The sequence below is a fragment of the Macaca fascicularis genome, chromosome 20, assembly GCF_037993035.2.
Source record: "Macaca fascicularis isolate 582-1 chromosome 20, T2T-MFA8v1.1".
Lineage (NCBI taxonomy): Eukaryota > Metazoa > Chordata > Mammalia > Primates > Cercopithecidae > Macaca > Macaca fascicularis.
The window spans coordinates 6076708-6102259 of NC_088394.1; the positions used below are offsets into that span (position 1 = coordinate 6076708).

Below are 25552 nucleotides of genomic sequence, written 5' to 3' on the forward strand. Positions count from 1 at the left end.
GATGAGATGGTTCAGGGACAAAGTTTGGTAGGAGGAGAAAAGATATTAGGTGGTGCAAAAGTAATTGCTATTTTTGCCATTAATTTTAATGGCAAAAACTGCAATTACTTTTGCACCAACCTAATAGGATGCAAACTTCAGAGTCATCTGCATCAGAGGGATTGATGAAGATCAACAAAGTTTGGGAACACAGGAAAGGACCAGAGAGGGTAATGACTTGAGGGCATAGCAGGGATAATCAAGGTATTTTTTGTTAGCATGTGGAGACTTAAGCATGATTATATGTTAAATGCCTGGCACATACATGGTGCAAAATATTTATGAGTCAAATGATGAGTGAAGGTGGCGAGTCATAGGAGTTCCAAGGGAACAGGTGATAAAGGGAGGTCTCAAATGAGGCACAAGTGGAGAAGGTAGCTTGGGAAAAGGAGAAGGATGCTTCTCTTTATAAGATGGGAAAGGCAGAGGAAGAGGGTCAAGATAGAGTGATCTAGGGGTGAGGCGGAAGTGAATTGAGAGAACTCAACTCTGAGTGGGCTCTGAAACCCCTAGGGATGGGTTTGGGGGGCTTTCAGATACGGAAGAGGTTTAAAGTCAATTGCTATAGCAAATATGGTTCGGAATTTATTTGTGATGCTTAAAAATATTGCTGAAGAGAAGTGAAGTCTACCCTAGAGTTGGATGGTGAGATTATTATTATTATTTTTTAAATCTTTTTTATTATTATTATACTTTAAGTTCTAGGGTACATGTGCACAACGTGCAGGTTTGTTACATATGTATACATGTGCCATGTTGGTGTGCTGCACCCATTAACTCGTCATTTACATTAGGTATATCTCCTAATGCTATCCCTCCCCTCTCCCCGCTCCCCACAATAGACCCCGGTGTGTGATGTTCCCCTTCCTGTGTCTAAGTAATCTCATTGTTCAATTCCCACCTATGAGTGAGAACATGCAGTGCTTGGTTTTCTGTTCTTGCGATAGTTTGCTGCGAATGATGGTTTCCAGCTGCATCCATGTCCCTACAAAGGACATGAACTCATCCTTTTTTATGGCTGCATAGTATTCCATAGTGTATATGTGCCACATAGAAACAAAAAATTTTGAAGCAATTTAAAGGAGAAAAAATGGTGGGAGAGTTGAAATATCACACAATAGTAATAGAGTCAAAGCTGTCAATGTTCACAGATTCATGCTTAGGAATGATATGTTGCTTGAGTTTTCTTTTTGTTCATACCAATTTACAACATTTAGTATTAAACGAAATAAAACAATAATAAACACTTTTTTTGTTAAACCATTTTTTTTCCAAGACAGAGTCTTTTTTTTTTTTTTTTTTTTTTTTTTTGAGACGAAGTCTCACTCTGTCGCCCAGGCTGGAGTGCAGTGGCCGGATCTCAGCTCACTGCAAGCTCCGCCTCCCGGGTTCACGCCATTCTTCTGCCTCAGCCTCCTGAGTAGCTGGGACCACAGGCGCCCGCCACCTTGCCCGGCTAGTTTTTTTTGTATTTTTTTAGTAGAGACGGGGTTTCACCGTATTAGCCAGGATGGTCTCGATCTCCTGACCTCGTGATCCGCCCGTCTCGGCCTCCCAAAGTGCTGGGATTACAGGCTTCAGCCACCGCGCCCGGGCTTCCAAGACAGAGTCTTGTTCTTTCACCCAGGCTGCAGTGCAATGATGCAACCTTGGCTCACTGCGACCTCCACCTCCTGGGTTCAAGTGATTCTCCTGCCTCAGCCTCCCAAGTAGCTGGGACTACAGGCATGTACCACCATGCCGAGCTAATTTTTTGTATTTTTGGTAGAGATGAGATTTCTCCAGGTTGGCCAGGCTGGCCTCCAATTTCCTGGCCTCAAGTGATATGCCCACCTCAGCTCTCAAAGTGCTGGGATTACAGGCGTGAGCCACAGTGCCCGGCTGACAACAATTCTTTTCAATTTTTCACTCTTGTATTTTGAGGTTCAACCCAAAATGATTATCACATCAAAACAATGAATTAAGTTTACTATTAAATAGGAAAAATAATGACAACTATAATGACCTAAATGACAGTCTGTTATGCTTTAAATATAAAGAATCAAATCAAGTAAAATATGTCATTCCAATATGTCTTTCAGCTATTATATACCACATCAGTAAATTGATTACAGCAAAACTTCATCCACCCAGTTTATTTAAAATTATTAATTTAGACTGTATTGGTCTATGTCTACTTGTGTTAATCTATGTCTACTTTTATTTGTATATGCTCAAGTGTAATCCTATGACAGCTACATCCTATGTGATTCAGCCTCAGAGCACCCCAGATTCAAAGAATCCCAATGCAAATACTCATTCCACTCTTTGGCCAAGGCTCTTGAAAAACTTAAAAGATATCCACAAAGAACTTCTCCACACTTATTTTTAAATTTCTTGGCTTCTCCTATTCACTAATATCTCAAAACTGGTGGAGTTCTCACTTTACCACCTCAGAAGACATTTCTTCCTTCTATTCATGAGTTCATCTCCAAAATCTTTCACAATCACCTGTTCTCCCATTTCCTCTGCACTTAGCCCTTTCTCCTAAAGTTCTTCAGCTAGTTTCATCCCTCACCACCACTATTCTAGACTCCTGAAGTGAATGTTGAACACGTAGTCTCTCCCACCCTGAGAACATTTTTCTCCATGATTCATTCTGATAAGGGTTGGGAGACAAGGTTCGTACATTGGAGAATCAGAATTGTTTTAAAAGGGCAGAGACCAAGTTGACACTTTATTGAGCAGGGGAAGAAAAAGGCTGAGACTTATGAATCCTATCACCTAGATAACATTATAATCTTAAAAAATAGTGTTAGAAAATGCCCATGGGAATTTTCTTTTGAGGTAAGTCCATATGAGATGGTGAGATTATTTAGTGGAACTACCAGATCCATGTGGTGGTTCTTTCCAGTATCATTCAGCAGCCCTTGGACAGTTGCAAGGCAAGTCATCAATGGGGTGTGGAGATTTTCCAGGTGGGTGTGGTTGAAGGCAGGGAAGAACAAGTTTAGGAGCACATTACAAGAAGAAGGTGACTGTGAGGTCCAGGCTGAGCAGGAAGGTAAAATAAGAAGGAAACATGAGGTTGTAAAGAGAAGTTTAGAGGGATGAGGAGGCAGGATGGGTGAACAGTTGCAGGATGTAGCTAGAGTGGCGATGTTAGATCTTGGGGCCAGAGAGCTTTACAGTGATGATGAAGATCAAAGAGAGGGCATTAGAATCAAGCTATAAAGAGCCACTGTTTGATGTCAGGATGTGAGGATGCTGCAGGTGGATGTCTGTGCATTGATGGTGAGAACGTGGTCACCCTGGCCCTGCTGGGTCTTTGCTAAGGAGACTGCTCTCTGTTCTTGGGGCCGTTTTCATCACCTGATTAGAGCACTGGTCCCTAAATGGTGTTCTTTGGACCATCTGTATAAAATGTTCATGAGTCAAGAATAAAATGGAAAACCAGAAAATGTCACAGAAATGTGCCCGTTGATGAAAGACCACCTATTTGTCCTTTTTGGAGGATTGTTCTTTATTCTGAAATTGTGTATATTCTATTCTATTAAAAAATTTTTGCATTTGCATAATTTTTTCTCTTTTATGAAATGCCATGGAGTAGAAATTTGTAATGTATCCAGTTCTCCTGTCTTCATGCATTGCAGTGTGGTGGGGGAGGGGATGTGGCTAGTACTGGCCAACAGGCTGGGGGCAGAGGTGCAGTGTAAGACTTCTATCCTGGAGCATTTAATTCCTAGTATAGGGCTCTCTAGCATTCTTCTCCCTCTGTTCCCTGGTTGGTGATACTTGAGGTGGTGCAGCCCCCATTAGCGTTAGTCTTAGGGTGAGTTTGATGGGAAACAGAGCACCTCACACCTCCCTGCAGATGTAGCATGAGTGCGAAAAACAACTTCTGTTGTTTGAAGTTACCAAGATTTAGGAGTTGTTTGTTATTGCAGCAAAACCTAACCTATTCTGACTGATCATGGTGGAATTTCTGTGTGTGTGTGTGTGTGTGTGTGTGTGTGTGTGTGTGTGTGTGTGTGTGAAACTGGTAGTTTAAAAAAGTTCCTTCTTACCAAAAAGAAAAAAAAATAGCAACCTTATGTTGGTTCTCAAATTAAAAAAATATTTTTACTGGTTTATAAAATAGAAAAATCTGAGAATCTGTAGCTTAGAGAACTACAGTGTGGGATGTCTCTAAAGACCAGGTTATTTTATCAGCTCCTCACACCACTTTATAGAAGCTTAGCCAAGACTTGGACTATTTCAGTCTTTTCCATTCCACATTCCACGGACTCTTGAAGAGACATTGATAAAACGATGCAGCCATGAACCACCCTAACTCAATCCCTCTTTTACTGCAGAATGAGCTTCTTGCTAAAGTGATACTTGAACCCCTTAGATATATTCTGTACTAATTATATTAAAACATGACCAATGCTTTTGCTTTGTTGCCCCCCAAATTAAACACCTTAATCATGGGAACACAGAGAATTGGATTTAGTGTGACTGATTCCCAACTGTCAGTAAGAACATAATTAGATTATATTTTTCTCCAGTTCAAATAAAAGAAAATTGACAATAAAATGCTGATCAATATGTGTAGCTCAGGAGGTAGAGCCTGCTTTGAGATGCAGAAGTATTTGTTTTTTGTTTTTGTTTTTAGATCTATATTCTTGAGTAAAGAAAAAATCTGTCTGTCTTTCCTAGAGGGGGAAGACTTGCAGAGCTGGTCTTGGCAACAGCCTGACTATCAGAGGCTGAATTAAACAAATAGGCGCCTCCCTGGAGTGAATGGTGCATTTCTCCTGTTGGGGGGACTGTGCTTTTATGGTGGATTTTGCTTTCTGTCTTGGTCTCCGGATGTGTGTATCTGTGGGTGGATGTCTGCATGTAAATGGCAGTGTATACCTGTGTGGGTGTGTACAAAATTCCCATGTGAATCTCAGCTTTGTGGGGATCTCGGGGTCTTGAGCCCAGCAGATGCCATTTGAAGAAAAATCACTTGAATACGAGACAGAAAGAATGGAAACCAAATCCTAGCTCTAAAGGTACCAGGCTGATTAAAAAAACAAAACAAAACTGGATTTTCTTTGTTTTGGACTCTACCTGCCTCCAAATGACATTTCTGTTTCCTATGAAATGATTAGAATGAAAGAGATCCTGAGCACGAAAGAGCAGATACTGTGTGATTCTGTGTATGTTAGGGTTTCAGCTGCGACCCGGCTGACATTTTGGCTCAGCAATTTCTCTGTTGTATGTGTGTGGGTTCCCTGTACATTCTAGGATGTTGAGCGGCATCTCTGGACTCACTGGATGCAGTAACACAACTCCCCTCAAGTAGAGACAACCCCTGTGTCTGTGGATGTTGCCTAATGTCCCCAGGGGGCAAAATAGCCCCCATCTGAGAACTGCTGCTTTCATAAAGTACAATGTCAGGTGGAATTGGTGGAGGCTGTTGGTTGTCAGGGGTTAGTAGAGATGGAAGAGACCCCAGGAATATTCTGGAAGGGGCTGTAATGTTCTTTTTCTTGAATTGGGTGTTGGTAATATGGAGATGTTCAGTTTTTTTTTTTTTTTGAGGCAGGATCTTGCTCTGTCACCCAGGCTGGAGCACAGTGGCACCATCATGGCTCACTGCAGCCTCTGCTTCCTGGGCTTAAGCAGTCCTCCCACCTCAGCCTCCCGAGTAGCTGGGACTACAGGCATGTGCCACCACTATTGCCTACTTATTTATTTATTTATTTATTTTTTGTAGAGATGGGGATCTTACTATGTGTCCAGGCTGGTCTTGAGCTCCTGGGCTCAAGCAATCTGCTCACCTCAGCCTCCCAGAGTGCTGCAATGACAGGCATGAGCCACTGCGCCTGGCCAGTATGTTCACTTTGTAAGAAAATTTACTGTGTTGACCTCTTATATGTGCACATTTCTTTTTTTTTTTTTTTTTGAGACGGAGTCTTGCTCTGTTGCCCAGGCTGCAGTGCAGTGGTGCAATCTCGCTCACTTCAAGCTCCGCCTCCCAGGTTCACACCATTCTCTTGCCTCACCCTCCCGAGTAGCTGGGACTACAGGCACCTGCCACCACGCCCGACTTTTTTTTTTTTTTTTTTGTATGTTCAGTAGAGACGGGGTTTCACTGTGTTAGGCAGGATGGTCTCGATCTCCTGACCTCGTGATCAGCCTGCCTCAGCCTCCCAAAGTGCTAGGATTATAGGCGTGAGCCACTGCGCCCGGCCTATGTGCACATTTCTTTAAGTAATAATTCAGTATAGCATTTAGAAAGCTTGGTCATAAGAGGAGTGATTTGTAGAATGACTGGCGTGAAAGCTGATCACTTTCATTTGAACTACTCTGAAATGAGCACCAGGGGCCACCAAGAAGAGCCTTTCAAGGTGTCATAGCCAAGGATAGGAGTGTGTTGTGTACATCTCTGCATAAAGGATCTGCTGGTTACATAGAAGAATGAAGCCTGCTTCTGAGGACAGACGCAGCAAAGCAAGGGGAAGTCCAAAGCATTGAGCTTTCTAAATGGACTTTGCTAAAATCTCGTGGATGACTCATGCTCTTAACATACACCCGTGTACATATTGTCCATATAAACATTAATTCTGTAACAAGGCCCACACATAAGGTTTTTTTTGTTTTGTTTTTGTTTTTGTTTGTTTGTTTTTGAGACAGTTTTGCTTTATTGCCCAGGCTAGTGTGCAGTGGCATAATCTTGGCTCACTGCAACCTCTGCCTCCTGGGTTCAGGCAATGCTTGTGCCTCAGCCCCTGAGTAGCTGGGGCTACAGGTACACACCACCACGCCTGGCTCATTTTTGTATTTTTGTAGAGATGGAGTTTCACCGTGTTGGCCAGGCTGGTCTCAAACTCCTGGCCTTAAGTGATCCGCGCACCTCAGCCTCCTCATGTGTTGGGATTACAGGTGTGAGCCACTGCACCTGGGCCCACACATAAGGTTTGAGTTGAGATAGAGAAACTCTGGCAAGGCTGAAGTATTTGGCCATAGTCTCTGGGAAGTATCCACAATTTCTGGAATCTTCTCTACTTCCAGAGTTCCCACTTTCTGTCTGTCTCCTGTTTATTCAACGAACTTGTAGGGAACCACAGTGTGCATAGAACTTGCCAGGTGTGGAGGATAAAAAGATGACTGAGGTTGGGCATGGTGGCTCACGCCTGTAATTCCAGCACTTTGGGAGACCAAGGCAGGTGGATCACTTGAGGTCAGGAGTTTGAGAACAGCCTGGCCAACATGATGAAACGTCTCTACTAAAAATAGAAAAATTAGCCGGGCATGGTGGCACGCACACGTAGTCCCAGCTACTTGGGAAGCTGAGGCAGGAGAATCGATTGAACCCAGGAGGGTTCAAGCAGATTTTGCAGTGAGCTGAGAGCACGCCGCTACATTCCAGCCTGGGAGACAGAGCAAGATTCCATCTCAAAAAAAAAAAAAAAAAAAAAAAAGGTGACTGAGATACAGACTCCATCAGAGTTGACTCTAACACAAATTAGTTAAGAGCCCAAGGTCTGACTGGGCAAGCACCTTGATCGGCCTCATCCTGTAGCCTCTACTAGAATGAAGAACACTTTTTTCTTTACCTGTGAAAATGTATTGTGCTGCGTACCTACAAGTGCAATTTGTGTTTCTTTTGCAAAATTTGCCATATAACTATGCCTGTATTCTTAACATTTTTCTTTTGAGAGATTTTTCAGCAAATCATCTTTGGACTATGTGGAACTGGAAATTTACTTAGAGGCAATAAAAAGTACAGGAAGGTCAGTTCTTAGTCAAGAGTGAGGTTTTCAAAGACAGTGGAGAAAGTAAAAAATCTAGTACAGTCAAGATTATACTTGCAAATCCCCCCATCATTCATAAAGTTTAGCAGTCAGTCTTACCGTGCCTCACCAGGTTTAATCCGCACTTCTTCCCCCACGATTGGAGCAGAGGGTGATTTTTTTATGAGCAACTGATGAAGTCATTGAGAGGGCATTTGCAGTGGAGCCATGTGCACTAGAGACCAATCAATGTGCCCTCATGGCACCATTTCTGTCTCTCTCCCTCTTTGTTCTTGCCAAGTACCCATAGTTCATTTTCCATAGATTAAGAGAGCCCGAGTTGGGCCTATACCTAGGAGTACAATTGCTGGGTTGTTTGGTAACTCTACGTAGAATCGTTTGGGAAGTTGTCAAACTGTTTGTGACAGTGGCTACACCATTTTAATTCCCACCAGCAGTGTATGAAGGTTCTAGTTTCTCTACATCCTCACCAACATTTGTTATTTTTTGTATTTTTTTTTTTTTGAGACAAAGTCTTGCTCTGTCGCCCAGGCTGGAGTGCAGTGGCACAATCTCGGCTCACTGCAATCTTTGCCTCCCAGATTCACGTGACTTTCCTGCTTCAGCTTCCTGAGTAGCTGGGATTATAGGCACCTGCTACCACGCCTGGCTAATTTTCGTATTTTTTTTTTACTAGAGACAGGGTTTTACCATGTTGGCAAGGCTGGTCTCAAACACCTGGCCTCAGGTGATGCACCCGCCTCGGCCTCCCAAAGTGCTGGGATTACAGGCGTGAGCCACCACGCCAGGCCAGTTTTCTGTATCTTCGATTCTAGCCATCCTTATGGGTATGAAGTCGTATCTCATTGTGGTTTTGATTTGTGTTTCCCTGATGATGAATTTCATTGAGCATCTTTTCATGTGCTTATTGGCCACTTGTATGTTGGAGATGTGCCATATTTTCATATTCAAAAATGAAAGCACAGGTCCACACAAAACTTGTACATGAATAATTCAGTAGCATCACTCCTAATAACCCAAAGAGGGAATTAATCCAAATGCCCATCACCAGATGAAGAGAGACACTGAATGTTGTCTACCCACACAGTGGAATATTATTTGATCACAAAAAGGAGCAAAGCACTCACATATGCTACAGTGTGGATGAATCTCGAAAACAGATGAAAGATCACATTCTACATGATTTCATTCAGCTGGAAATCTATAGAAATACGAAGTGGGTTAGTGGTTGCTTCTGGCTGTTAGGGGCATGGGAGGATGGGGGTGTTAGCCAAAGGGTATGAGGTTTCTTTTTGAGGTCGTGAAATGTTCTAAAATTGACTGGTAATGTTTGCGTGTATCTCTGAATATATTAAAAACAATTGAAATGTAAAAAACGCAAAGGTAAAACAGCCCAACTTGCAGTTTTATTCAACACTTGATGGGCTTTAAAAATAGATTCCAGGCTGGGCTTGGTGGCTCACACCTGAAATCCCAGTGCTTTGGGAGGCTATGGTGGGAGGATTGCTTGAGGCCTGGAGTTCCGGGCCAGCCTTGGCAACATGGCAAGACCCTGTATCTACCAAAAAAAAAAAAAAAAAAAAAAGAAAAAGAAAAAATAAGTAGCAGCTGGGTGCAGTGGCTCATGCGTGTAATCCCAGCACTTTGGGAGGCTGAGTTGGGCAGATCACCTGAGGTTAGGAGTTGAAGATCAACCTGGTCAACATGGTGAAACCCTGCCTCTACCAAAAATATAAAATTTAGCCTTTTGGTACTCTGAGCAGCACCATGGCGGTTGTTAAGAACAAATGCCTTATGAAAGGTGGCAAAAAGGGAGTTAAGAAGAAAGTAGTCGATCCATTTTCTAAGAAAGATCAGTATGATGTGAAAGCACTTACTATGTTCACTATAAGAAGTATTGGAAAGATGCTAGCCACCAGGACCCAAGGAACCCAAATTGCATCTGATCGTCTCGAGGGTCTTGTGTTTGAAGTGAGTCTTGCTGATTTGCAGAGTGATGAAGTTGCATTTAGAAAATTCAGGCTGATTACTGAAGATGTTCAGGGCAAAAACTGCCTGACTCACTTCTATGGCATAGGTTCTTAGCTGTGACAAAATATGTTCCATGGTTGAAAAATGTTCAACAATGATTGAAGCTCATGTTGATGTCAAGACTACTGATGGCTACTTCTTTCGTCTATTCTGTGTTGGTTTTACTGAAAAACGCAACAGTCAGATATGGAAGACCTCTTATGCTCAGCACCAGCAGTCCGCCAAATCTGGAAGAAGATGCTGGAAATCATGACCTGAGAGGTGCAGACAAATGACTTGAAAGAAGTGGCCAATAAATTGATTCCAGACAAGATTGGAAAAGATGTAGAAAAGGCTTGCCAATTTATCCTCTCCATGAGGTCTTCATTAGAAAAGTAAAGATGCTGGAGAACCCTGGGTTTGGATTGGGAAAAGGCATGGAGCTTCATGGTGAAGGTAGTAGTTCTGGAAAACCCACTAGGGACGAGACACGTGCTAAAGTTGAATGAGCTGATGGATATGAACCACCAGTCCAAGAATCTGTTTAAAGTTCAGACTTATAATAGTGGCAAATAAAAAGTCCTATTTGTGAAAAACAAACAATAAACAACAATGAAAAAAAGCAGAATTTGCCTGGTGTGGTGGTGCATGCCTGTAATCCTAGCTACTCAGGAGGCTGAGGCATGAGAATCACTTGAACCCGGAGACAGAGGTTGCAGTGAGGCAAGACTGCACCACTGCACTCCAGCCTGGGCGACAGAGTGAGACTGTGTCTCCAAAAGTAGAAAAAAAAAGTATCCAGGCTTGGTGGCATGAGCCTGTAGTCTCAGCTACTCTGAAGGCTGAGGTGGGAGCATGGCTTGAGGCCAGGAGTAGTTTGAGGCTGCAGTGAACTATGATTGTGACACTCCAGTCTGGACTGCAGAGCAGTCTCTTATACATAGACACACACACTCACCCCCCCTACACATACATACATACATACCCAGGTTCTACCTCCGGTGATTCTGACTCAGTAGGGCTGGGTATCCCCTAGAGATCCTGCTGTTCAGCCTGATCTGGGATCCACTTTTCATTGGGAACTGAGACACTGGCTGTGAACCTTCTGTCCTGAGAAGTAGAGGTCATGGTGACTCAGGTTCAAGCTTAAGGAGAACTGACTGTGCGTTAGGTATTATGCTGAACATCATTTCTTACTCTCACAGCAACATCCTTAGAAGGTCAATGATATGTCCCTGCTCTACAGATGAGGAACTAATCTTTCAGAGGAGCTTAGCTTGTTCAAAACTTATTCTTCCTGTTGGAAACTTTGTACCCTTTGACCAGTATCTCCTATCCCCTACCTTTCCTCCACCCCAGCCCCAGATAACCACTGTCCTACTCTCTATTTCTGTGAGTTCAACTTCTTTAGATTCCACATATAAGTGAAATCATGCAGTATTTGTTTTTCTGTGCTTGGCTTATTTCCCTTAACACAATGTCTTTCAAGTTCATCCACGTTGTTGAAAATGACAGGATTTCATTCTTTTTAAGGATTAATAGTATTCCATTGTGTTTATATAGTACATTTTCTTTATCCTTTCATCCACTTATGGACACTTAGGTTGATTCTATACCTTGGATATTGTGAATAGTGTTGCAGTGAACATAGGAATGTAGAGATCCTTTCGACATATTGACTTTAATTTTTTTTACTCTATACCTAGAAGTTGGCTTGATGGATTATATGCTTTGAAATCTATAGCACAGCAGGGTGATTATAGTCAATAATAATGTATCTTTCAAAATAACTAAGAGGGTACATTTCAAATGTCTCATCATAAAAATTGTCAGTGAATTAGGTGATGGACATGCTAATTAGCTTGATCTAATCATTCCACATTGTCTACACATATAAAAACATCACATAAATGTGTACGATTATGATTTGTCAATTAAAATAACATTAGTTAAGAAAATAAGTAAGTTGTTCGAAGCCCCAGTTGGGATTGATGGAGCTGGGACATGCCCTGAGGCTGTTGCTCTCAGGCCCACAGAGTCCATGGTCCTCCACGAATGTTGAAGCCCTACCTGAGATGTCTACTTGAGATCGCTGTAGGAATTCAATGTCTCAGAATCATCTCATACTCCAGGGCCCACAAGTCCATGACTGCTGCCTCTACCCCTGACCCTACTGACCTGAAATGCCCCTGCTTTCATTTCCGGGAGCATACACCACTTACACCAAGCATTGATGGGTTTTGTTGACTTCATTTGAGATGTGGGTTTATGGATAGGGTCCCATGATCCTTGCTTGGTGTTGGCCAACTCCTTTGACTTCACCCTTCCCTTTTCTACTCACCTCCTCTGTCATGGATTGCTCTGGGAATTCTGAGCCCTAGTTCCTTTATTCTGCAGATAACCTTCACTCTTCTCTGCAACTAATCCCAAAAGTATGTAATCCCAAAAGTGTGTAATTGAGTTGACTGCAAGGTGCTTGACATGCAAGAGACTCCACAAATGGGATTCAGCCTCTGGAAAGTGGTGGTAGTTTCAGGTTTATGTGGATGTTACTTTGTTTTCCCCTATAAAATATATTATTTAAATTATCAAACTCGTGGCTCCTGGATGCAGTCCTTTGCTGGTGGCAGTGGGCTGGGTACTGCCACCGGGGAGAAATGCTGCACGCTTAGAGAAAGAGAAACTAGTTTTCTTTAAGAGGCAGAGAGTGGTTTCCAGTGCCAGTTTGGAGGCAAAATGGCTGCTGTATTAAAATTGCCCAAACTTGGGCTGGTGCCTTTTGTGTTTAGAGCTCAAAGCCACGATTGCTTTCATTTTTTTTTTTTTTTTTTTTTTTTTGGTGGTAGGTTTTCCATCCTTTTGCTTGGCAGGTTTCTGCTAATAGCTTCAACCTCAAGAGTTCCATTATACAGACACTAATAGCACCTACTATGTTCATCATTATATTATCTCCAATGCCTGACATAGAGTAGGTCTGTAGTGCTTACTATATGCCAGGCATTGGAGATAATATAATGATGAACAAGACAAACATGGCACTTGGAAAAGAGAGTCTAGTTCCCACTCTCAGCCCACCCCAAAGAGAGGCCAGAATTGGACTTCCAAAGATCTCAGATGCCCTTGCATCATCTCCCTAAAGAAGGAAGGTGAAGCTTTGTCTGAAGAGAATTTGGCTGGACAATCCCCAAGGTTTGGAATGATGGGAAGAAGCTGCCATCTGTGTTTAAGGTGAGAAGCGGGGGAGTGGCTGGATCTCAGAGGAAGGCAAGTTTAAGAGAAGGTTTTTGTGAGTTCCTTTGCCTAGTGGAGACCTGTTATAGTGAGGGCCCCTGGGGCTGAGCCTGTAGGTCGGTGGAATGATGCCGTGAGGAGCGTCTTCTTATAGCAGATGGCCCAAAAAAGGTTGACGGATCATGAACAGCTGGAAGAATGGAGAGTTCGGGAGACGTAGTTCCTACCTGGCTTTCCAACAGTGTGTAAGCCCAGAATTCTTACATAAGCCCATGGAGAAGGGAAAGGAACGCTGGTAACGACAAGATTGAATTCTCCACCTGCCAGGCATCCAGGGACTCAGAGCAGATTTAACTGAAGTTACAGAAATAGGAATGTGACATTTCCTACATCCGGGTGTGCTGAAGCAAAATGTATTCCCTCTCTGGTTTGTGGGGAAGGAGAATGCTAACAGACAAGACTCCAGGTTTTCACTCTTAAACCTGGTGCCTAGAAATACATTTTCTACTGGATGTAGACAAAAGTTCCATATAGACATATCCATCACTGCATCTCTGATGCCTTGTGTTCTCCCTAATTTTCCCTGTAACCTGCAGAGGAAGAAAGTTCCAGCATCACTTTTGGCCTCCCAAGAGTGAGTTAGGTGACCAGGTGGGGTTGCTCATGCCTGTAATCTCAGCCTTTTGGGAGGCCAAGGTGTGCAGATCACTTGAGGCCAGGAATTGGGGACCAGCTTGGCCAACACGGTGAAACTGTGTCTCTACGAAAAATACAAAAATTAGCCAGGCGTGGTCGTGGGCGCCTGTAGTCCCAGCTACTCTGGAGGTTGAGGCATGACAATCGCTTGAACCCAGGGGGCGGAGGTTGTGGTGAGCCAAGATTGCGCCACTGTACTCTAGCCTGGGTGATAGAGTGAGACTCAGTCTGAAAACAAAACAAAACAAAAACAAAGAAGAGTGAGTTGGGATGAAAACTTGCAGGTCTCTCTTTCGTATGTCTCCTCCCTGGTGAGCAGAGGAGTTGACTTTATTGACAAGACTGAGGAAAAGGTGACTGTATTTCTGCCATGTTCGGTTATTAGTGGATGGGTTATTTTGCCTAGACTATGACCACAGGGTCCACCTCTAAATCCCTTGCATAGGCACCAGGCTTTTTTAGGGCAAGCAGGACAGGTAAGATCTGCCTCTGGCAGAGCCAGCCAGGTCTACTTACCCTCTGCTTCCCTTTCTGCCTGTGACTGAATGGGCATGTCAGGGTCTAGTAGAGGATCTGGGAGGAGGAAGCCTCATTAACTTCTTTTCTGAAGCAATTGATGGCCACCCAACTTGAACAGTGAGGGCTTATCACCTCATGTACTAAGACCGGAGATAGCTAGGTTGGCTAAATTAGTAGCTTGAGATGTTAGATTTTTCATTTGAGGTTTCTGTGCTGCTATTGCCTTCTGCTCTTGGTCACAGAGGCTGCCACAATCCACATGTCAAGTCCTCGTGTGACAACATCCAGAGACAGCAAGGAAGAGATACAGTGTATTCCTGCATGTTTCCTAAAAATTTTTTTGATAGAGAATAATTGTACACACTTATGGGGTCCATGTGAGATTTTGGTACATGCATACAATGCGTAATGATCAGAGTCTTTAGGATATTAGTCACTTCAAACGTTGACCATTTCTTTGTGTTGGGAATATTTCCAATGTTACTGCTATTTAGAAATATATAATAAATTCATTTATCAGGATACAAAATCAATGTACACAAATCAGTAGCAGTGCTATACACCAAGAGTGACCAGGCTGAGAATCAAACCCTTTTATAATAGCTGTAAAAATAAAATACTTAGGAATATACCTAACCAAGGAGGTGAAAGACCCTACAAGGAAAACTACAAAACACTGCTGAAAGAAATCATAGATGACACAAACAAATGGAAACACATTCCGTGCTCATGGATGGGTAGACTCAATATTGTGAAAATGACCATACTGCCAAAAGCAGTCTACATATTCAGTGCAATTCCTATAAAACACCATCATCATTCTTTATAGAACTAGAAAAAACAATGCTAAAATTCATTTGGAACCAACAAAGAGTCTGCATAGACAAAGCAAAACTAAGCAAAAAGAACAAATCTGGAGGTATCACATTACCCATCTTTGAACTATATTACAAGGCTATAGTAATCAAAACAGCATGGTGCTGGTATAAAAATAGGTACATGACCAGTGGAACAGAGTAAAGAACCCAGAAATAAGGCCAAATACTTACACCCAACTGATCTTTGACAAAGCAAACAAAAACAAAGTAGGGAAAGTACACCCTATACAACAAATAGTGCTGGGATAATTGGCAAGTCACATGTAAAAGAATAAAACTGGATCCCCATCTCTCACCTTATACAAAAATCAACACAAGATGGATCAAAGACTTAAATCTAAGGCCTGAAACCATAAAAATTCTAGAAGATAACGTTGAAAAATGCTTCTAGACATTGGCTTAGGCAAACAGTTCATGACCAAGAACCCAAAAGCAAATGCAAGGAAAACAAAGATAAATAGATGGGACTTAATTAAACTAAAAACCTCCTGCACAGCAAAGGATATAATCAGCAGAGTCAACAGATCACTCACAGAGTGGGAGAAAATTTTCACAAACTGCATCTGACAAAGGACTAATATCCAGAATCAACAGGGAACTCAAATCGGCAGGAAAAAAAACAATCCCATCAAAAAGTGTGCCAAGGACATGAATAGACAATTCTCAAAAGGAGATATACAAATGGCCAACAAACATGAAAAAATGCTCAACATCACTAATTATCAGGGAAATGCAAATCAAAACCGCAGTGCGATACCACGTGTGAAATACACAAAAATAGATGTTGGCATGGACATGGTGAAAAGGGAACCCTTTTACACTGATGGTGGGAATATAAGCTAGTACCACCACTATGGAAAGCAACATGGAGATTCCTTAAAGAAGTAAAAATAGATCTACCGTTTGATCCGGCAATCCCACTACTAGGTATCTACCCAAAGGAAAGGAAGTCATTATATGAAAAAGACACTTTTGCATACATGTTTACAGCAGCAAAATTTGCAATTGCAAAAATATAGAACTAGCCCAGATGCCCATCAATCAATTAGTAGATAAAGAAAATGTGTTACATATATACCATCGAATACTACTTAGCCTTAAAAAGGAATGAAATAATGGCATTCACAGCAACCTGGATGGAGTTGGAGACTGTTACTCTAAATGAAGTAACTCAGGAATCAAAACCAAACATCACATGTTCTCACTCATAAGTGGGAGCTAAGCTATGATATATGCAAAGGCACAAGAATGAAACAGTGGACTTTGGGGGCTTGGGGGGAATGGGGGAGAGGATGAGAGATAAAAGACTATATGTTGGGTAAACTGCTCTGGTGATGGGTGTGCCAAAATTTCAGAGATCACCGCTGAAGAACGTACCCATGTAACCAAATACCACCTGTTCCCTAAAAACTATTGAAATAAAAAAAAGAAATATACAATAAATTGTTATAGTCACTTTCTGCGTTATTGAACACTAGATTCTATTCCTTCTATTATATATTTTTATACCCATTAATCAACCTCTTTTCAAACCCCTCCTCTTCCCAGCCTATGGTAGCTGTCATTCTACTCTTTATCTCCATGATATCAATTTTATATAGCTCCAGGGCACACAAGTCCATAACTGTGGCGGTCTCTATCCCAGACCCTACTGACCTGAAACATGGCCCCCACTTTGATTTCCAGGAGCATAAACCGCTCATATAAATGAGAACATACAGTATTTTTCTTTCTGTGCATGGCCTAGTTCACCTAGCATTATGACCACTAGTTCCATCCATTTAGCTGAAAATAAAACGATTTCATTCTTTTTTATGGCTGAATACTATTCTATTGTGCATATATTCCCATTTTCTTTATCCATTCATCCATTGATTGACACTTAGATTGATTTCCTGTCTTGGCTATTGTAAATAGTTCTGCAGTAAATATAGGGGTCCAGGTATCCCGTTGATACACTGATATCCTATTTTTTGGATATATACCCAGGAGTGGGATTGCTAGATAATATGGTAGATCTGTTCTTAGTTTTTTGGGAAATCTCTGTACTTTTTTTCATAATGACTGTACTAATTTACATTCCCACCAATGATATACAAGAATTTTCTTTTCTTCACATACTTTCCAGCATTTGTTGTGCTTTGTCTTTTTAATAATAGCCATTCTAACAAGTGTGAGATGATATCTCATTGTGGTTTTGATTTGCATCTCCATGATGATTAGTGATGTAGAATATTTTTTCATAAACTTGGTGATTTGTATATCTTCTTTTGAGAAATGTCTGTGTATTTTTTTTGATAGTTTCTTTTACTCTGCAGAAGCTCTTTCATTTAATTAGATCCCATTTGTCAATTTTTGCTTTCGTTGCAATTGCTTTTGGCATCTTTACCATGAAGTCTTTGCCTGTGACTATGTCCTGGATGGTATTGCGTAGGTTATCTTTCAGCGTTTTTATAGTTATGGGTTTTACATTTAAGTCTTTAAGCCATCTTGAGTTAATTTTTTTATATGGTGTAAGGGAGGGGTGTTGTCTTTTCACTCTGTTGATTGTTTCCTTTGATATGCAGAAAGTTTTTAGTTTACTACAATGCCATTTGTCTGTTTTTGTTGCTTGTACTTTTTAAGTGTTAGCCATACAATCTTTGTTCTCAAGCGTTTCTCCTGTGTTTACTTCTAGTAGTTTTGTAGTTGTGGTTATTACATTTAAGTCTTTAATCGATTTTGAGTTTATTTTTGTATGTGATGAGCGATAAGGGTCTAGTTTTATTCTTCCATGTTTGGATATCTAGCTTTCCTGGCACCATTTAATGAAGAGGGTGTACTTTATTCAATGTATATTCTTGACACCTTTCTTGAAAATCAGCTGTAAATATGTGGATTCATTTCTGGATTTTATAGTCTATTTCCTTTGTTTTTGTGTCTGTTTTAACACCAATACATGCTGTTATGGTTACTATAGCTTTGTAGTATATTTTAAAATCAGGTAGTGTGAGGATTCTAGCTTTGTTTATTTTGCTCAGTATTACTTTGGCTATTTGGGGTCTTCTGAGGTTCCATATGAATTTTAGGGATTTTTTTATTCCTGTTTCTATGAGGAATATAATTGATAGGGATTATACTGAATCTATAGATTGCTTTGGGTAGTATGGTCGTTTTAGCAATATTAGTTATTCCAACCCATGAGCATGAGATACCTTTCCATTTCTTTGTGTCCTTTTCATTTTATTTTATCAGTGTTTTGTGGTTTTCACTGTAGATTTTTTTTTTTTTTCATCCTTGGTTAAGTTTATTCCTAGGTATTTTATTTTTGTAGCTATTATAAATAGAATTGCTTCCTTGATTTCTTTTTTAGCTAGTTTGTTACTGGTATATAGAAACATTACTGGTTTTGTGTCCTGAAGCCTTACTAAATTGTACATCTTTTTTTTTTTTTTTTGGAGATAGAGTCTTGCTCTGTTGCCCAGGCTGGAGTGCAGTGGTGCAATCTTGGCTCACTGCAACTTTTGCCTCTCAGGTTCAAGCGATTCTCCTGCTTCAGCCTCCCAAGTAGCTGGGATTACAGGCACCTACCACCATGCCTGGCTAATTGTTGTATTTTTAGTAGAGACAGGGTTTCACCATGTTGGCCAGGCTGGTCTCAAACTCCCAACCTCAGGTGATCTGTCCACCTTGGCCTCCCAAAGTGCTGGGATTATAGGCGTGAGCCACCATGCCCAGCCTAATTTATTCATTTTAAGAGATTTTTGGTGGCGTCTTTAGGTTTTTCTGTATACAAGTATAAGATTATGTCATCTGCAAAGTGAGATAATTTGACTTCTTCTTTTCCATTTTGGATACTTTTTATTTCTTTCTCTTGTCTGATCGCTCTGGCTTGGATGTCCCATACTGTATTGAATTAGAGTGGTGCAAGTGGCCATCCTTGTCTTGTTCCAGTTCTTAGAGGAAGGGCTTTTCAACTTTTCCCAATGAGTATGATGTTAGCTGTAGATTTTTCATATATGCCTTTTCTTATGTTGAAGTGTTCCTTCTATGCCTAATTTGTTGAGAGCTTGCATCATGAAGGAATGGTAAGTTTTACTGAGTGATTTTTCTGCATCTGCTGAGATGATCAGATAGTTTTTGCCCTTCATCTTGTTGATGTGATGTATCACATGTATTGATTTGTGTATGTTGAGCCATCTTTGCATTCCTGGGATAAATCCCACCTGATCATGGTATATTATCTTTTTCATTCATCATTAGATTCAGCTTGGTAGTATTATGCTGAGAATTTTTCCATCTGTGTTCATTAGCAATATTGGCCTGTAGATTTCTCTTTTTGTTGTGTCCTTGTCTTGATTGCATATCAGGGTAGTGCTGGCCTTATACAATGAGTTAGGAAGAATTCCCTCCTCTTCAATTTTTCGGAATAGTTTGAGAAGAATTGGTGTTTGTTTTTCTTTATAAATTGGGTCAAAATCAGCATAAAAGCCTGGTCTAGGGCTTTTCTCTTTTGGGAGACTTTTTGTTACTGATTCAAACCTGCTATTCATTTTGGGTCAGTTCAGATTTTCTGTTTCTTACTAGTTCAGTCTTGGTAGGCTGTATATGTCTGGGAATTTATCCCTTTCCTCTAGGTTTTCCAATTTGTTAGCATATGGTTGTTCATGATAGCCTTTAGAATGATCCTTTTTATTTCTTTGCTAACAGTTGTAATGTCTCCTTTTCATTTCTGATTGTTTTTATTTGGGTCTCCTTTCTTTTTTTTTTGTTTAGCCTCACTAGTGGTTTATCAATTTTGTTTAACTTTTCAAAAAAAACAACTTTCATTTTGTTGATTCTTTATATTTCTTTTTTGCCTCTATTTCATTTGGTTCTGCTGTGATATGTTGAGCCTATGGGTGCACAGAAGTCAAAAATTGAGGTTTGGGAACCACTGCCTAGATTTCAGAAGATGTATGGAAATGCCTAGATGTCCAGGCAGGAGTTTGCTACAGGGGCAGAGCACTCATGGAGAACCTCTGCTAGAGCAGTGTGGAAGGGAAATGTAGGGTCAGAGCCCCCACATAGAATCCCTACTGGGGCACCACCTAGTGGAGCTATGAGAAGAGGGCCACCATCCTCCAGACCCCAGAATGGTGGATTTACCGACAGCTTGCACTGTGTGCCTGGAAAAGCTGCAGATACTCAATGCCAGCCCATGAAAGAAGCCGGGTGGGTGGGAGAGTTATACCCTACAAAGCCACAGGAGTGGAGCTGTGGCCTTTTTTATCCCAAGGCCATGGGAACCCACCTCTTGCATTAGCATGACCTGGATGTGAGACATGGAGTCAAAGGAGATCATTTTGGAGCTTTGAGATTTGACTGCCCTACTGGATTTTGGACTTGCATGGGGCTTGTAGCCCCTTTGTTTTGGCCATTTTCTCCCATTTGGAATGACTGTATTTACCCAATGCTGTACCCCCTTTGTATCTGGGAAGTAACTAACTTGCTTTTGATTTTACATGCTCATAGGCAGAAGAGACTTGCCTTGTCTCACATGAGACTTTGGACTGTGGACTTTTGAGTTAATGCTGAACTTAGTTAAGACTTTGGGGGACTGTTGGGAAGGCATGATTGGTTTTGAAATGTGAGGACATGAGATTTGGGAGGGGCCAGGGGCAGAATGATATGATTTGGCTGTGTCCCCACCCAAATCTCATCTTGAATTCCCACATGTGGGAGGGACCTGGTAGGAAGTAATTGAGTCATGGGGGCAGGTCTTTCCCATGCTGTTCTCATGATATCGAATAAGTCTCACAAGATCTGATGGTTTTAAAAAGGGTAGTTTCCCTGCAGAAGCTCCCTCTTTGCCTGCTGCCATCCGTGTGAGATGTGACTTGCTTCTTCTTGCCTTCCACCATGATGGTGAGGCTTCCCCAGCCATGTGGAACTGTAAGTCCATTAAACCTCTTTCCTTTGTAAATTGCCCAGTCTCAGATATGTCTTTATCAGCAGCATGAAAACAGACTAATACACCTTTGTTGCTTTTTTCTCTCATTATTTATTGTTGCAGTTTGGTAGTTCTCTTTAGTGGTGACGTTTGAATCCTTTCTCCTTTGTGTGTCTGCTCTACCAGTGAGTTTTATACTTTCATGTATTTTCACGATGGTAGGTATTGTTCTTTTGCTTCCCAACATACGACTCCCTTAAGCATTTCTCGTAGGACCACAACAAACAAGACACAAACAAACAGTCTTTTGCTTCTCTGGGAAATATTTTTTCTTTTTTCTTTTTCTTTTTTTTTAAGCATTGGAGTCTCACTCTGTCACCGAGGCTGGAGTACAGTGGCATGATCATAGTTCATTGAAGCCTTGAACTCCTGGGCTCAAATGATCCTCCTGCCTCAGCCTTCTGAATCTCTGGAATTGCAGACATGAGCCACTGTACCAGGCTCCTTCATTTTTGAAGGACAGCTTTGCTGGGTATAGTATTTTTGGCTTATAACTTTTTTTTTTTTTTTTTTTTTTTTTTTTTTTTTTTTAAACTTGTAGTGTATATCCCCTTTTCTCCTAGCGTATAAAGTTTCTGCTGAGAAATCCCCTGTTAGCCTGATGGAGATTCTCTTATGAGTGACTTGTTGCTTTTCTCTTGCTGTTTTTATAATTTTCTCCTTGTCTTTTGACAGTTTTACCATAATGTGCCTTGGAGAAGACCTTTTTGGGTTGTATTTATTTGGGAATCTTTGAGCTTCCTGTATTTGGATCTATATCATTTGCAAGACTTAGAAAGTTTTCAGTTATTATTTTATTAAGTAGGTTTTCTATGCCATTCCCCATCTCATCTCCATCCGGAACTCCCAGAATTTCAGTATTTGGTCACACATGTGTCCCATATGTTATGTAGCCTTGCTTTATTCTTTTTTCTTTCTTTTTGTCTGACTGGATTATTTTAAAAGACTAGTCTTCAAGTTCAGAAATTCTTTGTTTTGCTTGATCTAGTCTGTTGTTAAAGCTGTCAATTATCTTTTGTATTTCTTTCAATGATTTCTTCTCTTACAGGATTTGTGTTTGGTTCTTTGTTATGCTGTCTATCTCTGTTGAATTTCTCATTCAGATCATAAATTGTTTTCCTGATTTTTTTGTATTCATTATCTGTGTTCTCTTGTATCTCCCTGAGTTTCTTCAATATCATTATTCTGAATTTTTTTTCAGGCATTTCATAGATTTTCTTTTCATTGGAATATGTTGCTGGAGAATTATTGTGCTTGTTTGGAGGTGTTATGTTTCCTTTTTCATATTTCTTGTGTCCTTATGTGACTATGTGTGCCTCTGACATAACAGTCACTTCTTCCGATTCCATGGATTGACTTTTACAGGGGAAAGACCTTTTCTTATAGCTGTATCTACAATGTTCATTAGGTATCATACTTTGGCTTTTGATTCTGGGTGGGTACAGTAGTATAGTCTGCTTATGATTTCTTCAGCTGTAATTGGCATGAGTGGTGTCTGTGAGTTTTTCAGTGGCTTAGACTGCAGTTTTTTTTTATTGTGGTTGTTGAGATGGAGTCTCTGTCTGTCACCAGGCTGGAGTACAATGACACAATCTGAGCTCACTGCAACCTCTGCCTCCCGGGTTCAAGCAATTCTCCTGCCTCAGATTCCTGAGTAGCTGGGACTACAGGCATGTGTCACCACGCCCGGCTAATTTTTGTATTTTTAGTAGAGATGGGGTTTCACCATGTTGGCCAGGCTGGTCTTGAACTCCTGACCTCGTGATCTGCCCACCTTGGCCTCCCAAAGTGCTGGGATTACAGGTGTGAGCCACCGCACCCGGCCAGACTGCAGTTGTTATTGGAGGCTGTGGTGAGGCTTTGCTGAGGATGGGGATGCTAGGAAGTCTTGTCCTTTGGCATCAGTGGTGGTGGTGGTGGTGGACCAGGTGTGTCAACACTAGGGACCATGTGCAGCGTATGTGGGCACTGATGATAGCCTGTCTGCGTGGGCCAATCTCTGGTCCTCCAGGTGGCTTCTTTGGTTTCTGGCAGTGGCAGCACTGGGCCAGGTGAGCAGGTGCGCCATTGGGCTCCTGGGTAGTGTGTGTGGCAGGCTGATGTCTAGTTCTCCAGGTGATGTGTGCGGGTACTGGTGGTGGGTGGGCAGGCATTTCCTTGAGCCTCTCAGTAGTGAGTGTGAGCACTAGCTCTGGAGACAGGGCGAGTCAATCTCCAGGCCCCCAGATGGTACATTCAGGCACCAGCATATTCCTATACATTTCTAGATAAAAAGTATTTTTCAGAAAACCTGAGCATATGTCATATTAATACAACTTACCCTCATCAGGTTTGCATGAGAAGGGGGAATTCCCTCGGTAGAACAGTAAGAATGAAATCACAGACTTGTTTTGAACCAATCACTGGTAAGGGGGGTTACGCTAAAATAATAAGCTCAGAATCTAAACCTTGGACTAGGGAATGGCAAACTTTTTCTGTAAAGAGGTAAATGGTAATATTTTAGGCTTTTGGTCTAGATAACCTCTTTTGCAGTGACCCAGTGGTGCTGTTGTAGCATAAAAGCATACGTAGACAAGGCATAAATGAATGGACCTGGTTTTATTCCAATAAAACTTAATTTATACAAATAGTCAGAGGGCCAGATTTGGCCCTTGGTCTATAGTTTGCCAACCCTGTTTAGACCAGTCACAATTTATTCTGCGGGGCTGGGCCAACATTTTCTAAAAAAAAGAAAACAACCCACTATCAGAATAAAATAGGGTTTCTATTTAAAAGGAAGAAGAGTCTGGGTGTGGTGGCTCATGCCTATAATCCTAGCATTTTGGGAGGGTGAGGCAGGAGGACTGCTTGAGGCCAGGAATTTGAAACCAGCTTGGGCAATATAGTTATACCCTGTCTCTGCAAAGAATAAAAATATTAGCCAGGCATGGTGGCACATGTCTATAGTCCTAGCTACGTAGGAGGCTGAAGGGGAAGATCGCTTGAGCCCAGGATTTTAGGTTACAGTGAGCTCTGACTGTGCCACTTGTACTCTAGCCTAGGCAAAGAGTGAGACCCTGTTGGAAAAAAAAAAAAAAAAAAAAAAGTTGGTTGGGGCTGGTTGGAGAAGAAAGTATTTCTGAGTAGGTAACTGATAGTGTCAGGCCAAACTAGCTCTATAGTCTTATTCATTATAAATAAAGGCAACTAGAAGATCTCCATCTAGCTATTAAATATTGGTTAAAATCTACAGAGATAAAGGACGGCAACCGTTGTATCAGTTGTTGTCACAAGAAGCTGCATAACAAGTCACTCCAAATCTCAGTGGCTTAATACAACAATCGTTTATTTTCATGGATCTGTGGGTCAGCTGAGGATTGCTTAATCTAGCATGAGCATGTCCGGGAAGCTCTACTTTGCTCTTGGTGTCTCTTATCTTCTGCTGGAAGCAGCAGGCTGGCCTGGACTTGTTCTCGTGGTGATAGCAGGAGTGAGTAAATGCACACTTTCCAAGTTTTTGGTCCTGCAAATTAATATTCCATTAGCCAAAGCAAGACACCTGACTAAACCCAACTTTAGGGGCTGGAGAAATATACTGCAATTCTTCAGTGGAGGGAAGTGCAGAGACAAATGGCAGAGTCTTGGATACAGGGAGGGCATGGATCCATTAATGTACCTTAACCAACCACAGCCCTCTAACCACCAATACAATTAAATAAGTATTTGTTGAATGCACTTGTGCCTGAATGCTTCTGGCTGCTGCCCAGGCAATGGGGGTCTGACTGGGGAGGGACCATAGCAGGGACTTGATGTCCCGCAGGTCTGCATGTAATTGTGTATGGCCGACTCCACATTGGCCATGGCTGACTTGCTTTGTCCTGCGTCCCCAAGGGGCAGTGATTGGCTGATTTTATTTCTGAACAATTTTGACAAAGTTGTTTTTAGGAGCCCAGGAAGCAAATCAATCGTAGATTTGAATTTTGCAGGGAGTCAGAATTGTTGAATATATATAGTCTTTTACATGCTGACAATTATTTCCATATCACAAAGAAGGCTGGCTATTAGGAGGCTGCTGTTAAATTCCTTTGCCCCGTGAACTCATGAGCTGTGTCTATATAGGGGGCACTCACTTGTTAGAGCTGTTTCCCTTCATAATCACATTAGCCAACATTCTAAATAAATGCAGGAAATTAAATAGTCTTCCCCAGACAGGTGCTCTGCCCTTCTAAAGGGAATTACGCATTGTAAAATAAAACACAGGCACATTAAGAAAACAAAAGGTCTTTGTGTTAGGTTGGTCTAGCTTCAGCAAAGATAATATTTGCCTCCAGATAGAAGATCTTTCTAATCCATGGTGTTGCATGTGGCAGCCCCACATCTTGTTACCTTTTCTTTTTTTTCTTTTTAACTAAAAGAGTTGATAATTTTATTTTCACATTTCCCAATACAAATTAAAACCG

At 41.4% G+C, this 25552-nt stretch overlaps 1 protein-coding gene and 1 pseudogene across 1 annotated transcript in view; both read left to right on the top strand.

Moving 5' to 3' along the window:
- The window catches only part of RBFOX1 (RNA binding fox-1 homolog 1), a 2485336-nt gene that overhangs the window by 24586 nt on the left and 2435198 nt on the right, over nucleotides 1–25552 (top strand).
- LOC102141148 (small ribosomal subunit protein eS1-like) lies at nucleotides 9445–10445 on the top strand (annotated as a pseudogene).